The sequence below is a fragment of the Salmo salar genome, chromosome ssa09 (assembly GCF_905237065.1).
Source record: "Salmo salar chromosome ssa09, Ssal_v3.1, whole genome shotgun sequence".
Classification (NCBI taxonomy): Eukaryota; Metazoa; Chordata; class Actinopteri; order Salmoniformes; family Salmonidae; genus Salmo; species Salmo salar.
This window is the reverse complement of record NC_059450.1, coordinates 1,568,658-1,580,244: the sequence shown is the minus strand read 5'-3', so window position 1 is coordinate 1,580,244 and position 11,587 is coordinate 1,568,658.

The window sequence follows — 11,587 nt, the reverse complement described above, 5'->3', positions numbered from 1 at the left end:
ATTTGGCCGCCTGTCCTTCCAGTTCTCTGCTGCCAATGACTGGAACGAATTACAAAAATCACTGAAGCTGGAGACCCATATCTCCCTCACAAATCACTGCACCTGTACATAGCCAATCTGTAAACAGCCCATCCAACTACCTCATCCACATACTGTTATTTATTTTTTGCTCCTTTGCACCCCAGTATCTCTACTTGCACATTCATCTTCTGCACATCTATCACTACAGTGTTTGATTGCTAAATTGTAATTATTTTGCCACTATGGCCTATTTATTGCCTTACTTCCCTTATCTTACCCCATTTGCACACACTGTATGTAGACTTTTTTCTCTATTGTGTAATTGACTGTATGTTTGTTTATTCCATGTGCAACTCTGTGTTGTTGTTTGTGTCACATTGCTTTGCTTTATCTTGGCCAGGTTGCAGTTGTAAATGAGAACTTGTTCTCAACTAGCCTACCTGGTTAAATAAAGGTGAAATACATAAAAAATTATACGTTTTTTCGATCTCAGTGTGGGAATATCAGTAAAAACTGGACAAATACATTTTTTACTGCACTGCCCCTTTAAAGACCAGAAATTAGAACAACTCTCTGCATTTCCTATTCACAATTAAGTCCAAAAGGTTTGAATACGGGATTGAGGGACTGTCCATTTTAAATACATATTTTTTACTACACATGATGACCTCATCATAATTACTGCTATGTCCAACATTCTGATGAAAGGAAATCCAAAATTATTTCAAAAGTAAGAGCCAGGTGGAATCTCCAATAAGTTTAGGATTGGAGCAGCAGGTAGCCTGGTGGTTAGAGTGTTGGGCCAGTAACCAAAAGGTTGCTAGATCAAATTCCCATTCTGCCCCTGAACAAGGCAGTTAACCCACTGTTCCTAGGCCGTCAGTGTAAATAACAATTTGTTCTTAACTGAATTGCCTATTTAAATGAAAAAAGAATATGACAAAAACTTAAAGGCCTGAAAGTCTATGCAGATGAACAAATAGTACTTTGGTCATGTACCTAATGTTTTAAGAATCGTCTCTCCCTTGTAAAGGACAACCTTACTGTAAATTAACCCCCCCCCGATGGAGCTACTTTTGGCAAAACCAACATCCTGAATGCTCCCACAGCGTTGCAGGAATGTTCTGATAGTTATGGTAATCCCATGCTGCTGTTCTGATTTAAATGCCATTCTCCCCTCCCTAGATTATTGTTGCAAACTATAGAGTACCATATGTAAATGATTAGATGTGAAATATGGGATTTATTAATAGTGTAATGCTGGTTTATTGTTATGCGTGGTTGCACGTTAGTGACAAAGTGAACATTATGCAGCGCATGGCTTCAAATGAATCAGCGCCATGGGCAAGGAATGTCTTTAGCTATAGTATTTTCCTTTCAGAGCCCTCTAAAAACAACTGAATCCTAAATTGAGGTCTGTGTGTGCTAAATTTGGACATTTTTGCTAAAATAAGGCCTTGATGTCAATATGTGGATCTCAAGTAAGGATTCAGGCTGAAGAGAGATCCTGTTATAGTGTTCTTATGTGGGAAAATATGTGGATTCCACTTTTAACGGTCCTTTTTTTACTAGTAACTCTGAAGATATCCATCCTGTTGGGCATTAACTGTGAAATTCTGTTCAGCTGAATCATTTTCAACAAATAAAACAAACCACACCAATCCTTGAGGTCTTCAGTGTTAAAAAAGACTCCATAAAAAGGGGTTCATATCTGTGCTTCATTACTTTGCTTAATGTACAGAATATGCACGCACTTGTTAATGGCTCTCATGGACTCCTTATGTCCTGGCAGTTAATATCTATAGAGTCGTGTTCAGTAGGGCGTACCGTAACAAAACGTTTCTGTTAAGGAGCTGGTGTCAGTCCGTGTATGTTATTCTACTTGACACACTAAATAACCAGACTTTGAAATGGTTTATGGGTTTATGAGAAAGCATAAATGATTGAATATAATAAGTGTTTATGTATGTGTTTACCCATGTCCTTCGCTTCTGTTTGCCTGTAACAAGAGAGAAATGCACGTTAGAATTTGTAGTCGCTAGCCTGGTCTCATAGTCTCGACGTAACATCGTAAATGTAAATCCGGGACACTCAAATTAGTATGATATGTTACTTTTGGTATGGTTACATAAGACATGTGGTCACTTATGGCAAAAATGATAGTAGGGTGGTTGGTCGGGGTGGATAAGTTGGCATATAATTATATAAAAAGTCTGCTAAATGACTTAAATGTAAAATGTAAATGTAATATAATGCGAACGTCTAGCAACCCAAAGGTTGCAAGTTCAAGTCTCATCACTGACAACTTTACAAATTTAGCCAATTACCAACTTTTCAACTACTTACTACTTTTTCGTTACTTTGCAAATACTTAGCAAGTTAACTCTTCTCCTAACCTTAATCTTATCCCTTTTAGCTAACCCTTCTCCTAACCCTTAACCCTTAACCTAACTCCTAAACTTAACCCTAACCCCTGGCCCCTAGCCTAGCTAACATTATCCAGTTAGCTAATGTTAGCCACCTAGCTAGAATTCTTAACATATCATCCGTTTTGCAAATTCGCAACATATCCTACATTTAGCAAATTTGTAACATATTGTACATTTAGCTAATTCTTAACATATAATACAAATTGCAATTTGCAACATATCCTACAAATGGGTGATGGACATCTACAAATGAATACATAACATACAAAACGTAACATATCATATCATACTAAATGGAGTGTCTCAGATTTATGTACAGAATAATACAAAATGCTCTGAGACCAGGTTGAGTTGGCACTCCTACATTCATTTGGTTTTGGGTGTGAGCCAGATCATTGTTTGTAGTGCTGCTAATTTACTCTGTCTAATCTGACTTTGCTTATGAATGTTACCATTCAAGTGCACATGCCATAAGGCACCATACAATTGGGTCAGTGCTGTCCAGTTTAGGGGAGGGTTTGGCCGGGAGAGGGCTTTACTTGGCTCATTGCGCTCTAGCGACTCCTTGTGGTGGGCCGGGCACCTGCAGGCTGACCACGGTCGTCAGGTGAACAGTGTTTCCTCCGACACATTGGTGCGGCTGGCTTCCGGGTTAAGCAGGCGGGTGTTAAGAAGTCTGGCTTGGCAGGTCATGTTTCGGAGGATGCATCACCTCACAAGCCCATTGGGGAGTTGCAGCAATGAGACAAGATCGAAATTGGGGAGAAAAGGGAGGTAAAATACAATGAAAAATAAAATATCTCTATAATTAAATGTTTAACTGTTACTGAGTTTTATATCTTGTAAAACAACATTCAAGTCACGAGTGTGTCCCAAAGTTGATGGGCTTACCGATCCCCTCGCCACTCTCTGGAAGTCACCCTCAGAGTTTTGTCAGTTTTGTCACCCTCAGAGTTTTGTTTAGGCCAAACAGGGACAGAGCTAAGGTTGCCATGCTGGCATGCTACAGGCATTATTGAGGCCTGGTTTCTTTTGATTGTTAACCTGTTAGGGCTAGGGGGCAGTATTTACACGGCCGGATAAAAAACGTACCCGATTTAATGTGGTTATTACTACTGCCCAGAAACTAGAATATGCATATAATTATTGGCTTTGGATAGAAAACACCATGAAGTTTCTAAAACTGTTTGAATTGTGTCTGTGAGTATAACAGAACTCATATGGCAGGCAAAAACCTGAGAAGATTCTGTACAGGAAGTGCCCTGTCTGACCATTCCTTGGGCTTCTTGACTCTTTTTATTGAAAACTTAGGATCTTTGCTGTAACGTGACACTTCCTACGGCTCCCATAGGCTCTCAGAACCCGGGAAAAAGCTGAATGATGTCGAGGCAGCCCCTGGCTGAAAAACATTAGCGCCTTTGGTAAGTGGTCTATCAGAGGACAATGACACTGAGGCACGTGCACGAGGCGACCCCATGTTTTTATTTTCTCTCTCTTTGTACTAAAACACAGATTCCCGGTCGGAATATTATCGCTTTTTTACGAGAAAAATTGCATAAAAATTGATTTTAAACAGCGGTTGACATGCTTCGAAGTACGGTAATGGAATATTTAGATTTTTTTGGTCACGAAACACGTCGGGCGCGTCACCCTTCTTTACCCTTTCGGATAGTGTCTTGAACGCACGAACAAAACGCCGCTATTTGGATATAACTAAGGATTATTTTGAACCAAACCAACATTTGTTATTGAAGTAGAAGTCCTGGGAGTGCATTCTGATGAAGAACAGCAAAGGTAATAACATTTTTCTTATAGTAAATCTGACTTTGGTGAGGGCTAAACTTGGTGGGTGTCTAAATAGCTAGCCCTGTGATGCCGGGCTATCTACTTAGAATATTGCAAAATGTGCTTTCACCGAAGAGCTATTTTAAAATCAGACATAGCGAGTGCATAGAGGAGTTCTGTATCTATAATTCTTAAAATAATTGTTATGTTTTTTGTGAACGTTTATCGTGAGTAATTTAGTAAATTCACCGGAAGTTTGCGGGGGGTATGCTAGTTCTGAACGTCACATGCTAATGTAAAAAGCTGGTTTTTGATATAAATATGAACTTGATTGAACAAAACATGCATGTATTGTATAACATAATGTCCTAGGAGTGTCATCTGATGAAGATCATCAAAGGTTAGTGCTGCATTTAGCTGTGGTTTGGGTTTATGTGACATTATATGCTAGCTTGAAAAAATGGGTGTCTGATTATTTCTGGCTGGGTACTCTGCTGACATAATCTAATGTTTTGCTTTCGTTGTAAAGCCTTTTTGAAATCGGACAGTGTGGTTAGATTAACGAGAGTCTGGTCTTTAAAATGGTGTAAAATAGTCATATGTTTGAGAAATTGAAGTAATAGCATTTCTAAGGTATTTGAATAACGCGCCACGGGATTCCACTGGCTGTTACGTAGGTGGGACGAAATCGTCCCACTGGCCCTAGAGAGGTTAAAGTTATTTGATTTATTCAGTTTATGTTTCATGTTTCCTCATGCTGCTTATTTTCATTGTACATATGTATATGGTGTACAGTTTGCCTCTAGTTCTCTGTTACTGTCAGTGGCGGATTTAGGTATAGGCGACATGGGCAGCCGCCCAGAGCAACATCTTGCCGGGGGCGGCACGAGGCACCCGCACAAAAAAATTGTAATGGTGACATTTGCGCGATCGGTTTTCTATCGCTCATTTGCACGTCACGTCAATGATATCATGTCACTGTGTGGGACTGTGGGTCAGTTAACATTGTCGGTGTAGGCGCCCTGATTGTAGTTTGTGAGCTAGGCAGGCTACTGCCTGGGAAGGCCCCCACTCAGAAGTATGAGATGGGGAGGGGGCGGGGGTAGGTTGACCTCAGGTCTCCCCACTGGAAGCCGGAGGTAGGAGGAGCGGGGGAATCTATCAAATAGCGCACCTCTAACTATGTGCAGTACTAATGCAATTAGTAAAATCAGTCACACTACGAAATGCTACCAAATAAACCACAATTCATTCATAATACTGTGAATATATAGTTTCACAGACATATTGTTGCATTTTTTTCTGGTTTGTGTGAAATCGTTAAGAAAAATATAAAACCAGTCTGCACACCACCATGGTGAATTGGTTTAGTCTTAATTCTTGGTTGACAGTGTTGGGGGATGGGTAATGTTTTGATGCTCGAGTGCCAAATCAACACAAATGTGTTTCTATTTGACTTTGTTACTTCTTTTTCATATTTTTGTATATATTTGTATATTTATATACACTGCTCCAAAAAATAAAGGGAACACTTAAACAACACAATGTAACTCCAAGTCAATCACACTTCTGTGAAATAAAACTGTCCACTTAGGAAGCAACACTGATTGACAATACATTTCACATGCTGTTGAGCAAATGGAATGGACAACAGGTGGAAATTATAGGCAATTAGCAAGACACCCCCAATAAAGGAGTGGTTCTGCAGGTGGGGACCACAGACCACTTCTCAGTTCCTATGCTTCCTGACTGATGTTTTGGTCACTTTTGAATGCTGGCGGTGCTTTCACACTAGTGGTAGCATGAGACGGAGTCTACAACCCACACAAGTGGCTCAGGTAGTGCAGCTCATCCAGGATGGCACATCAATGCGAGCTGTGGCAAGAAGGTTTGCTGTGTCTGTCAGCGTAGTGTCCAGAGCATGGAGGCGCTACCAGGAGACAGGCCAGTAGATCAGGAGACGTGGAGGAGGCCGTAGGAGGGCAACAACCCAGCAGCAGGACCGCTACCTCTGCCTTTGTGCAAGGAGGAGCAGGAGAAGCACTGCCAGAGCCCTGCAAAATGACCTCCAGCAGGCCACAAATGTGCATGTGTCTGCTCAAACGGTCAGAAACAGACTCCATGAGGGTGGTATGAGGGCCCGACGTCCACAGGTGGGGGTTGTGCTTACAGCCCAACACCGTGCAGGGTGTTTGGCATTTGCCAGAGAACACCAAGATTGGCAAATTCGCCACTGCGCCCTGTGCTCTTCACAGATGAAAGCAGGTCTACACTGAGCACGTGACAGACGTGACAGAGTCTGGAGACGCCGTGGAGAACGTTCTGCTGCCTGCAACATCCTCCAGCATGACCGGTTTGGCAGTGGGTCAGTCATGGTGTGGGGTGGCATTTCTTTGGGGGGCCGCACAGCCCTCCATGTGCTCGCCAGAGGTAGCCTGACTGCCATTAGGTACCGAGATGAGATCCTCAGACCCCTTGTGAGACCATATGCTGGTGCGGTTGGCCCTGGGTTCCTCCTAATGCAAGACAATGCTAGACCTCATGTGGCTGGAGTGTGTCAGCAGTTCCTGCAAGAGGAAAGCATTGATGCTATGGACTGGCCCGCCCGTTCCCCAGACCTGAATCCAATTGAGCACATCTGGGACATCATGTCTCGCTCCATCCACCAACGCCACGTTGCACCACAGACTGTCCAGGAGTTGGCGGATGCTTTAGTCCAGGTCTGGGAGGAGATCCCTCAGGAGACCATCCACCACCTCATCAGGAGCATGCCCAGGCATTGTAGGGAGGTCATACAGGCATGTGGAGGCCACACACACTACTGAGCCTCATTTTCACTTGTTTTAAGGACATTACATCAAAGTTGGATCAGCCTATACTGTGGTTTTCCACTTTAATTTTGAGTGTGACTCCAAATCCAGACCTCCATGGGTTGATAAATTGGATTTCCACTGATTATTTTTGTGTGATTTTGTTGTCAGCACATTCAACTATGTAAAGAAAAAAGTATTTAAGAAGATTATTTCTTTCATTCAGATCTAGGATGTGTTGTTTAAGTGTTCCCTTCATTTTTTTGAGCAGTATAGTTTTAAATGTTTTTATATGATTATTTGTCATGCCCTGATCTGTTTCACATGTCCTTGTGATTGTCTCCACCCCGTTTCCTGTCTCTCTGTGCCAGTTCGTCTTGTATGTTTCCAAGTCAACCAGCGTTTTGCATTCTGCTTTTTCGAGTCCTCCCGGTTTTGACCCTGGCCTGTTTCTGGACTTTGTACCCGCCTGCCTGACCATTCTGCCTGACTTGACCACGAGCCTGTCTGCCACTCTGTACCTCCTGGACTCTGATCTGGTTTTGACCTTTTTGCTTGTCCACGACCATTCTCTTGCCTACCCTTTTGGATTAATAAACATTGTAAGACTCCATCCATCTGCCTCCTGTGTCTGCATTTGGGTCTCACCTTGTGCCTTGATAATTATTTATTTGTGTTGTTCCAAATGTCTGGATAAAAATTACAGTTTGTGCAGAATGGTGCTTTTTTTGGGGGGGGGGGGTTGAAGGGGGAATTCGCCCAGGGAGCCATACAAGCTAGAACTGCCACTGGTTACTGTACATAAACATCCACCTTGGAACATTGCACTGCTACTCCTTGTCTGCCTCTTCACTGAAACCTCTACCGCTAGGGCATCCTCCTGTTACAGTTTCACAGTGGAAAACGAAAATGTGTGTTTCAAAACATTTTCCTTCTACTGAACAGGACCCAGGTCTCCTGCGGACCTGTCCATTGGTTTTCCCACACTTTTTTCTGTTACAGCCGCACCGGCTTTGCATCACTGGGCAGCCAGTTAGTTGGATACTTGCGATGCCAAGCAGACCTACGCAGGTCAATCCCAGCTACAGAGGTGAATCAAGCCTGGGGAATTCTAGAATGCTAAAGAAATAAATAACAGAAAATAATACTAACTGGGTTATTGAAATCAGATTTGCATGCAGCCCATTTCTCCTGCCAAGGAAGCTGTGTTATATATAAAGTAATGGGAGCTCTTGGCCACTCAACTTTTCACTCAACTCTTCTCCTCCTTTCCACTATTTTCCCTCTTGCTGTTTCCCTTTTTTGACAGAGAACATGCCGATCCAAGCTTTCAACAAGGTGGAGAGTTGGAGTGTGGGAGAGGAGGATCCCAACTTGAAAGGAAGAACGACAGTCTAAATGTAATATTATGCAACAGTTTATTATCATTTGATCATTAAATCTGAAGTTATTATTCTGTCATCCAAGCTGTTTAGCAAAGGAATACATGTGCAAGGGCCGGATGTGTTTGTAAACGTTGACAGAATCTTGTTGATGAAAGATGTGCATAATACTTCTTGTCATCCCACTGGCGTAATCAATTCCATGTAGCTATATTCATGTATTTATATACTGTATACTTACTTTGTATGATGTAGATGGAATCATGTATGCTAGGCTACTTGATGGATCCCTTAATGTATGCTTGTTGCCTACAACTTTGCCCCTACCACTGTCCAAACCATAAGGCACGTCTCCAAACCATAAGCCATATTTTAAGACATTATAACGGCTTATACCTGCTTATACCTGCAGGTGAATTGTTTTTTCCCAAAAAATGATCATCCACATTACAGCACTGAAGAATCAACTAAATTTGAGCCTTAAAACAGTGGGAAGTCATGGAATAATATGGCTGTCAAAGATGCTATCATGAGTTGACAAACTGTCCTTAAGCCTTGAAGGATGAGTGCAGGACAGTGGAGCCACAAACATTGCCCTGACCCAAGGACCTTGTTTACAGAGCCATGTAGCATCCAAAACACACAAACACACCCTGCAGTGATGGGGTCTCCGTCCTGTGGGGGGCTTGCTCTAAAGTTGCAGGGGGGACTTGACAGATCTTTATTTGTGGGAGTGGGGGTATGGAGGGATGAAAAGAGTATAGTGAAGTAAGTGTACTTTGGGTAAGTGGCTTACAAGAAATGTGTTGGACCTTGACGAGGTGCAGGGTTTCTCTGGGCCTTGCTTCTCTCATGGTACACAAAGAGTACACAGAGTACACAAAGAAATGATGTCATTGATCAATTAGCTATTTTGGGTAGCAGTGAATTAAATGTATTTCCGATCAAACTATTACTATTTATAAAAGGGGGGGGGGTATGAGTTAACGTACAAAACAAGAAGGAGAGATGGTGACCAGAAGGGATAAATAAGGGGACTGTTTGGTGGGTCCATACAGAGACAGTGCTGCAGCAATGGTACATCGTTAGTGTGACAAACTCTCTCACAGGTCGACACCAAGTGACAAGTTTATTTGTGATCGTCTAACACTAACCTGCGCAAAGAAATGCATTTTTGAAATATGCCCATGACGGTGTAGTTATATGCACTTTGCAGCACAAGGAACCTTTTTTAATGCACCCAACTATACTATGTCCTACATTTACTGTACACACACAAATAGAATCCCAGGTGTTCATATTGAACAACCCCCTTTGAGCAACAAACACTAACAACAATGATGAGGGAGCATGCTTAACTTAGGAAAATTGCATCAACCTGTTCAGCCACCCCTTGTGATGACAGAACAAATTATTTCAGGTTCCCATGTAGTTCGCAGAGTCGTAAACGAGGGCCTTTTAATCATGGAATGTGATGTCATGATATGAAGTCATGTTTGCCACCTCCTCCGCTTGTTTCTGTTCATCATATGTTACATAAAGGGAGTGTTGTCCCACAAGGATCTGTATTCACGCCAGGTTAATTTTGCTCTGCTGCCGGTCTTGCAAATGAACCATCAACAAACGCAGATGATGGGAGCATGTTGTGAAAGTTAATTATCAGAAGATTAGTTGCAATTGGGGGTTGTTTTTTCATCTTCTTTTCACATCCCTGCAGATATTCCTGGCAGCAAGCAACTTCCTGTACTTTTAACATTATTAAACAAACATGTCTGCATTGCATTTGCCCCTATGCCAATTCCTAACCCTGCTGCTGGTCTGGTTTCATGCTTTAAATAGCCCCAAAGGATTTCAATAGCTTGTGGGGCTCAGTGGAAAGTCTTAAACATAACCATTTTGTGGGCAGTTTTTGCCTCACAATTGCACCTGCACCTGTTTAAGGGGCTATAGCGAAGAATAAGTCAAATCAATGAGAATAAACTAAATCAATATCTCAATTTCCTTAACATTTGAATTGGAGCTGAATTTGATGCATCTGTAGTTGTGCATCAATTCAAATATGTTTTTGTTTGTCATACTATCAAACATACTGTATGTTGTCATTGGCTAAAGATGCATTTTAACTTTGAGCCTCCTGAGCCAAAAAGGGTCCTCAGGAATGAACCCTCATTGGACAGAAAGGTGCACACATCTCCACTCCCACACACAAAAGCTTAGGAAATTTGGTCAATCTTTTTTAATTTTCAAAGTTGGGTACTCACAAAAAAACAAAGTATTTTGTGGTTAAATGGGGTAAGATATGAATGTATATTGTATATTGCGAAGATATGAACCATATAGTTAAAATCATACCCAACATTCAGGCTCACTATTAACAACTAAAATTCCACAGTGTACCTTTAAGACATTCACCAGCTGCTCTTAAAGACATATTGCACAATTACCAATGTCAAAGCCATAGACTGTATAAAGAATAATTGGACATAGTATAATTGGACATAGTATAACACCAACTGTGACTGGAACCCGGGTCCAGTGACTGTCAACATAAGCAATACCTTAGCTGTTGTGCGATCCAAACCTCTTAATGAGGCCTCTAGGTGTTGTGTTAAGGTTGCAATACTACCCCCTTCCTTTGGTAGAGCATGTCCCCATGCTTCTTTATACCAAGTCCCTCACGTGTACACACTTCTCCGATGCGTGGCCACGGGAAGATGTTTTGGGTTGGGGTTGCTTGTCTATGGGGGGAGTATTTTTCTCCGCTCATACAGGAGTAATAAAGGCCTAGTTCACTAATTTTGTATTTTATTTGGATTCATCAGGGGATGCTGCAGCACCCCTAATTCCTCACGGGCACCATCCCACTTCTGACACCAATGTAGTGAATTTGGGGGTTAGCCCTGACCGGTACTCCAACACAGTCGCTATAATTCCAAGATATGAATGATCCAAAGAAACAAGATGTCACCATCATGATTGAAAATGTCCTTATTCCAAAGAGTTAAGATGACCAGTGTGATGGTAATTATGTGGTGTCAAATCCTAAAACTCTCCAGAACATTGGAAGCTGCTGAGGGGAGGACGGCTCATAATAATGGCTGGAACGGAGCGAATGAAATGGCATCAAACATATGGAAACCATATTTGATACCATACCACT